At 38.9% G+C, this 7912-nt stretch overlaps 1 long non-coding RNA gene across 1 annotated transcript; it reads right to left on the bottom strand.

The window, feature by feature from the left end:
• Positions 1-1141: 1141 nt before the first annotated feature.
• On the bottom strand, positions 1142-3181 carry LOC145090669 (uncharacterized). The gene is made up of 3 exons (XR_013701700.1): positions 2941-3181; positions 1846-1910; positions 1142-1285 (listed from the first exon to the last, which is right to left on the bottom strand). It is a non-coding gene; the product is annotated as an uncharacterized LOC145090669 (long non-coding RNA).
• Between the last annotated feature and the right edge of the window lie 4731 nt (positions 3182-7912).

The following is a 7912-nucleotide window of genomic DNA, read 5'->3' as shown; positions in this document are numbered from 1 at the left end:
TTATTCCAACTTTATTAGCGATAAACAATTTGAATAAAAAAAGTTACAATACTTAAAATAAAAAAACTTCAACGACACAAACGTGATATTTTTGACAAATTTATAAATAAAAGTTTATTACAATAATGGTTGTTGAAGTTGTTTATATAAATATGAAAAAATATATATATATTCTTATCTTTTTTGTGTCACATTTTATAAAACGTTATTTAATAAAGCATTGTCAAATTCTTAGAAAAAAAATATGTATGCCACATTTTTAATTGATTTAATTAAAAAAATCGAAGTTTATTTCCATCATTTATATATCAAATTCTTTGATTTCTAATTACAATGTTTAGGCATAACTTTACGACAATAATTGTTGGTCTTTTTCAAATATATACGTTAATTTGTACCATTTTTATTTCCACTTTTTATACAATAATACTAAAAGTTGATTTAGATTTTTTAATTATTTATAACAAAGTCATAAATATATTAAAAAAATTACTTTGTAGTTAAAAAAATCAGTTTATTTAGATTTTAGTTTATTTTAGCTGCATGCAGGTGTTAAAAAAAACAAACAGTCTTCTTTTTCCATACTACAGACGTTTGATCCACCTCTTCTGCTGTAGAGGTCTACAAATGTGGTCCGCAGACTGCATACATTTTACCTCAGAAAAAGCAAACAACACCTTAGAGTGTTGTAAGTCTGCGGGTGTAGCCGTAGTATTCACTAGCAGCCAGATAGCGTTAGAGTGTTATGAGTCTGCGGGTGTAGCCGTAGCATTCACTAGCAGTCAGATAGTGTTAGAGTGTTGTAAGTCTGCAGGTGTAGCCGTAGCATTTACTAGCACCCAGATAGTGTCAGAGTGATGTAAGTTTGCGGGTGTAGTCGTCGCATTCACTAGCAGCCATATAGTGATAGAGTGTTGTAAGTATGCGGGTGTAGCCGTAGCATTTGCTAGGTTGGTAGATAGCATCAGTGCGTTGTTAGCACGCGGAAGGAGCAGTAGTACCCACCAGTTCGGATGCAACAGTGAGGATATGGAAATCCACGGATTGGATTTCGGATTTACCCAAATGGATTAGATCTGGTTGTGTAACACCGTAAATTTTCGAACAAAATTTTCATTTTTAAATTACAAAAATTCTCATAATGCAGTTCAGAAAAATCCCAATTATCAATTTAACAAAACACAGTTCCATAATTGTTTGATTAATAATCCAGGATCCTAAAAAGATGACTCTTTATCTCGTGTGTACAATCAAGTCGGCGCCTTCCCGTGATCCTGAGAAGTACCTGAAACACATAACACATAACACGGTAAGCAAAAAGCTTAGTGAGTTCCCCAAAATACCACAAATACACATTAGCCACTCGAGGCTATAACTCTGTAAGACCCTCCGGTCAATGTGTCTCAGTGGGACCCTCCAGTCCCACAACTCTAATGGACCCTCCGGTCCTAACTCTCTGGACCCTCCGGTCCTAACTCTGTGGACCCTCCGGTCCTAACTCTACAAGCTCATAATAAATACACAACATAATTCACATGGACATAATGCAGGACATCGTAGTACTCAAATAAACACATAAGATCAATATATAGACATATTACCATAACAACATAAGTCACAAAGACAGTATGCACGATAACACATAACACATAATAAACAAATAAGACCCTCCGGTCGATAGTGTACTAAGACCCTCCGGTCTATATGTACTGAGACCCTCTGGTCAATAATATACTAAGACCCTCCGGTCAATAGTGCAAATAAGACCCTCTGTTCATCAACAAGAATAAGACCCTCCAGTCACACACAAATTACAATACAGATAAGTATAGTGAGAAGACTCACCTCGAATGGCGAACAGATCCTATACATGCTGCTACTACACTCCGGCTTCTATCACTAAGCCAAACCTATAAATAACCCCATTAGGATCTAAGACCAACATTCATATTATTAGGTCTAAATATGGTCAACCAATCCGGTCCATAATAATCCCATCCCAATGGGCCCACCAAGGCCCAATACCAAATGGGTCCACAAAAAGTCCTCTAATGGCCCAATATTTCAAATTGGGCCCAAATCATCATATGGGCCTTACCCTACAGCCCATCTAAATATTCTAGTCCTCATGACTGCTCTTAGATGGCCCATCAGTGGCCCACACACCAAAGCCCAATAGGAAGGCACACCACAAGGCCCAAGTAAAAATTAGGGTTTCCACATAAAATGACGATTAGGGTTAAGTATTTCTCACTTAACCCATTAAGGTCTTAACCCATTAAGTCCATTATTCCATTAATATATCATATAATAAAATTGTCATGTGTTTGGTCTTCAGTCCACTGGTCCAAACGCGGGTCCCAATAGGCCCAAATCAACAAACCCAAAATTAGGGTTTTCTAAACCCTAATTAGGGTTTCAAGCCCAAGCACGAGCCAACCCGATCCAATATTAAGTAATTGGGCTAATTAGGGTTCCACTAGGTCAACACCACGCACTGCCACCTAGGGCAGTGGTGGTCGGCGGCAGCTCAAGGTGGCAGGCGGCGGCAGCCACCATCTCTAATGGTGGTGGTGGTGGTTCCTGCCTAAAAATCACATATACACCCCTCAAATAATAAAGCACACACACATAACCACCTCCCACGGTGGCTGTTGGCGGTAAATGGCGACAGAAACGGTGGCAGCCACCACTATGAGGTGGTGGTGGTGGGTCTTTTGCCAAAACACACTCATTATCATGCACACAACTCATAACAGCAACCCAATCACACAAATAACACGAGAACCAAGCTCCCAACCTACGGATAGGAGGCTGTGGTCGTCGGAATAAATAAAAATGGTGGTCCAAGGGTCACCGGAATTCACAATCGTTACACACACGGTGTCACACCACCGTAATAAACGAAAGAAATGAGCGAGAAGTGACAGCTGACATTACCAGCAATTCCTCAGTGGTTCACGACCACGAACTCTTCAATCCTTGCAGTCACCAGTGACGACACCGTGAGTTTGGATCCAGGCTTTCGGCTTCGTCGACAGCGGTGTTGCAGCAGGTACTCGGCTGCTCGTGGCGTAACCGGCATCGGTGATGGTGGTCGATCGCTACCATGCGGCAGTTGAAGAGGTTGCGGATGGAGGTCACGATCTAGATTTAGGGTTTATTTTCATCATCATGCGACGGGGGAAAATGGACGGGTTAGATGACGGGAGAGGAGTATCGGGTATAACCCACGCTTCCTTTAATTATTCACGTTTTTTACAAGTTCAGTCCATGCTCCCCAGATTTCCTCCAACCTAAGTCCAAAACTTACCTAATAGACCCTATCCTCATAATTCTTTACAATTTGAATCCAAAATTTACCATTTAGTCCTTGGTTCCCAAAATCTATTCAAATTTAGTCCCAATAATTTACCAATCATCCCTCGCCATCATAAATATTCACAAACCACTCCGGAACTTACACCTTTAACCCCTGACTTCTAAAATTATTACGGTTAACCCCTCGGAACCAACACTTTGCTATATTATTAATGATTTTAAGGATTTTTATTCATATAAAAAATTATCCCTTTATTTATTTAATTATTCAATAAACAGGATGTTACAGGTTGGGCCAGTGATAAGACTCTAGGTAGGTCCGGCAACAGAGCGGGTTTTGACGCTGATCCGATCCAAACCCTTAACAATTATATGGGTTTGGAGCATAGCTTTTGATTCGTTTACCCGTTAACGACCCGTACCCGCTAACCCTTTTATTAAAAGGGTTGGGTATGGATCATTACCGATCCGCTCCGTTTATAACCCGCCCCATATAAATTTTAGAAATATAAATTTATATTTTATATTGCCTAAAGTTTACATTAAATTCTAATCAGAAGTTCAAAGATAAAAGGCCAAAGACTTAATTGTTTTTACATAGGACACGAAGACTCAACTTCTAGACTTTCAGTCTTCTCCCAAAAGTGATGATTTCATTTCATTTATATTTCATCATGTAATCACCAATTTCATTTATAAATCAATAAGGTCATTTATCAACCAAAAGGAAGTTTGTAATTGTAATTCTCTATCAATGCAATCGACGATCAAAAACCAATAAGAAGTAACTAAATAATGATTTTAATTCCAATAGAAAGTCCTCGAGTACATAATTTGTTTTCTAAATCAAAACTTAGTTTTATTTAATAAATGTGATTTTATGATTTAAGTAAAATATGTTTGATTATTCAAAAAACCTACGGGTTACGAGGTGGGTTTGGATATCTGCTGATTCGGTGGATAAGGGTATGGGTTTGATTATTCAAAACCCTGCGGGTTATGGAGCGGGTTTGAATCGGATTTTGAAATTTGTTAAAAGGGTTTGGATCAAGGTCAATTCGCTCCAAACCTGCCCCATTGCCAGGTCTAACTGTAGGAGCGTTACTACAGTTATGAGATCAAGGATAATTAGGTATGTTATCATGTTTTATAGTGGGAACCTCAAGCTATTAGAAGTTGAGTAATTAGCTAAGGGATAAACAGACTAGACAATGATTTAGTACGAGTGGTCTGTCAGGGAAGCAGACCATCTTAAGACAACAGATTTTAGATGGAGTAGATGTGATCGTGTTGCGAGGTATTTGTTCACCTTCGGATTTTAGGGCCTTACGGAGATTGTTCGCGACTATCCTAGGAAGGCTAGGGTGTGCCCAGGATAGTGACCATGTTACTAGAATGGTTGGTGTGTAAGGAATGGCAAGGAAAGTTTTCGAGGACGGAATCTAATTTAAGTGGGGGAGAGTTGTTACACCCCGTTTATTTAATAAATAAATAAATTAATTAATGAATGTTTAGTAGCCCTAAAATCAATGATTATGTTGCAAGGTGTTGGTTTCAAGGAGCTAGATGTCACAATTTTAAAGATTAGGGGTTAAAAGTGTTAACATGGCTGAAGTTTGATCATTGGACTTAAATTAAGAAGAATTTAGAATGTTGAGGGCTAAAGAGTAAATTTCGGACTTAATATGGAAGTAATATTGAAGACAGAGGCTACTTGGTTATAATTAGGAATCAATATGAAAGGAATTATGGAAGCAAGGGGTAAATGTAAATTCTAGATTTATATTGTAAAGGTTTATGGAATCAGGGGTTAAAAAGGTAATTTCTGGATGTAAAATGAAAAAGATCTTGAAGAGAGGGGCCATTTGTAACATTATGGCAATAAGTTTGGAATGTGTTGGGTATTTAAAAGCACATGAAACCCTAACCCTAAGGGAGCCATATCACCCGCAATCTCCCCACCCTTATGCCTCCGTCTTCGTCTCCGATGCCGCCACCACTCACCTTGTTCATTTTCTTTCCGACCGCCTAGCACGAACAGGGTAGTCCTCGTCAAGAGAAACATTGAACACCTTCGGGAGATGCCAACCGCCATTGTTACATTGCTACTGCCACCGTCAGAGGAGCAGGAGTGTGGTTGTTGTCGTCGCGAAGTCTCCCTATTCCATGTTCATTGCTGCTACGCCACCATATTTCTCCTTCTACTTCTAGCTCGTGTCGTCAAATGTCGTGTGGGGCTGGATAACCACTGAAGTCGCCACTGTGAGCCTCCGCCGCCAACAAAGATGAAAATGCCTTGCACCGTCGATAGGATAAGTGAGGTTGTCGGGAAGACCATCAAGATCGATGATAGCTTCATTTTATTACTTCTTTCCATAGTTTTTTTTAGTTAAAACCATCTCATTTTAGTTAATCTTCATGCATAATTTCTCTTTTTGTTATTTTTCTCCTTTACCAAGTGCTTTCCAGTCTTTTGAGCTTATTTGCAGGATTTATCGAAGACTGTTTGTCATTGGAGGCGTGGAAGGAGTGCGGGACTTATGGAGGCTTGTGGTTTGCTTGTGGATTTGAAGTGGTGCGATTGAGCTTGGTGCTTGCATAAACTATAAATCAATTTGGACTTAATTTTTGAGCGAGAATGATAATGAGGCGAGGCAGAATTGAGCTACGGAAGATTGACATAGCATTGGATCAATCATTAAAGGCTTTGGAATGGAAGAAATGAGCTCTAAAGAGTTATGCATGTGGGCTGAAGTGTGAATGAGAAGATTGGGCTAGATTGTATTATAAATGGCCCAAGTCCTACAATCAGCGAGACCCACGCGGTCCGCGTGGACCCATACGCGGTCCGCGTGAATTGTGCTGAGTAGATCTCGAGTTTTGACTTGTTGACTCTATTTGTGGAAGTTTGGTGGGTGGCTTTTGGCACCTTTTTGAATCCAGAAAACCAGCTCCTTTTTGCTGGAGATTGGAGATATTGTTGAGGAGGATCACTTGAAGAGCACACACAATTCTCTCTCAAGAAGGCTTTGGAAGATTTGAAGATTTTTGGAAGATTAGTGTAATTTCTTTCCATCTTGCAACTAAGACAATGTTCGGTACCGCTAAACTATATTGCATTTCTTTTACTTTGGCCATGCTTGGCTAAACTTTCATTTGGTTAATTAGGGTTTAACCCATGGATGATTAATTGCTTTTAAGACTTATTATTATCTTGTGTTTGAAGTTTATGGAAATGTTTTCTAGTGAAACATCTTGTTGTGTTTATTTATCTTTGATCATGAGCTTGGATGAATGAATGCTTGTTTTTGTTGACTAATTTGTTGGTTAAGTAATGGACTCTCAAATTAGTAAGCAACAAATGGTTTATATGATTGTTTTCATTTCATTTAGACCATGGAAATGTTTCCACCATAATGATAATGTAAGCATTCGATTATCTTTTGGACTTGGTAACTCTTATAACTTAAAGCTAATTGATTTTCACAAGATTTTATGCTTCATTGATTTTGTGACTTTAATTAAGGAAATGTGTTAAGAGCTCCTCTAGCCATTTTAACATCTAAGAAGACTTGAGGTAATTTGTGCTTATGAATTGCTATAGCCAAGTTAAACCAATTCACAAGTGTTATTCCATTAAGTCTAATGATAAGTCAACCATGTCATCTATGTGGTGTACCTAAAATCAACCAATTTCACTTCATTGAATTTAATCAAATCTTTTACTTGTTTACTTGTCATATTTACATTCTAGCTAGTTTTAACTTTGTCAACCAATCAAAAAGAACTAAACCCCCTATCTTACTTTTATGTTTGTTTTACGAGTACTTGAACAAGTGATTTACATAGAGATTTAAATTGAACCAATCTTCGTGGATACAATCCCTTTACCACTATACACTATTTTAGTGTGTAATATTTAGGGTATTTATTTTGTCAAACAATCAAAAAGAACTAAACCCCCTATTTTACTTTTATTTTTGTTTTACAAGTACTTGAACAAGTGATTTACATAGAGATTTAAATTGAACCAATCATCGTGGATACAATCCCTTTACCACTATACACTATTTTAGTGTGTAATATTTAGGGTATTTATTTTGTTGGCCTCGACAACCACCAATTGAGGGAGAAGCTGACAAACCCTAGCCGACGCTGTTCTTGGCTGAAGAAGCGTCGTCGTTGCCGGCTATCGCACCACTGCCGTCGCTGGTCACCACATGTGGGTGGCTGGGGTCATTTTGTGACCATATAGTGGGTGTGTGTATATATTTCTGTTAGTGCATGTTTTGTATAGCCAGAAAAGCAAGAAAAGGTCGCCACCACCACCACCGTGAGGTGGTGGCTGTCGCCACGTGCCACCGCCGGCCACCACTAGGGTTGCTGTGTATATATGTTTGTGTTAGTGTACGTGTGTGTGTGATTATTTGGAGTTTAGCATTGTAAAACGTAACTAGAATGAAGAATAGTGAGAAGAAACCCTAACCACCACCGTGTGGTGGTGATTGCTGCCTCCTGTCGCCTCCAGCCGCCGTGTCGGGTGCCGGTGTGCCTTGTTTGGATTGTGACTCGTTTGGATGTTTGGACAATG

Source organism: Lactuca serriola, chromosome 2 (assembly GCF_051521515.1).
Source record: "Lactuca serriola cultivar US96UC23 chromosome 2, Lser_US96UC23_V15, whole genome shotgun sequence".
NCBI lineage: Eukaryota > Viridiplantae > Streptophyta > Magnoliopsida > Asterales > Asteraceae > Lactuca > Lactuca serriola.
The sequence above is the reverse complement of the archived record's forward strand: the minus strand, read 5'-3'. Positions and strand labels throughout refer to the sequence as shown.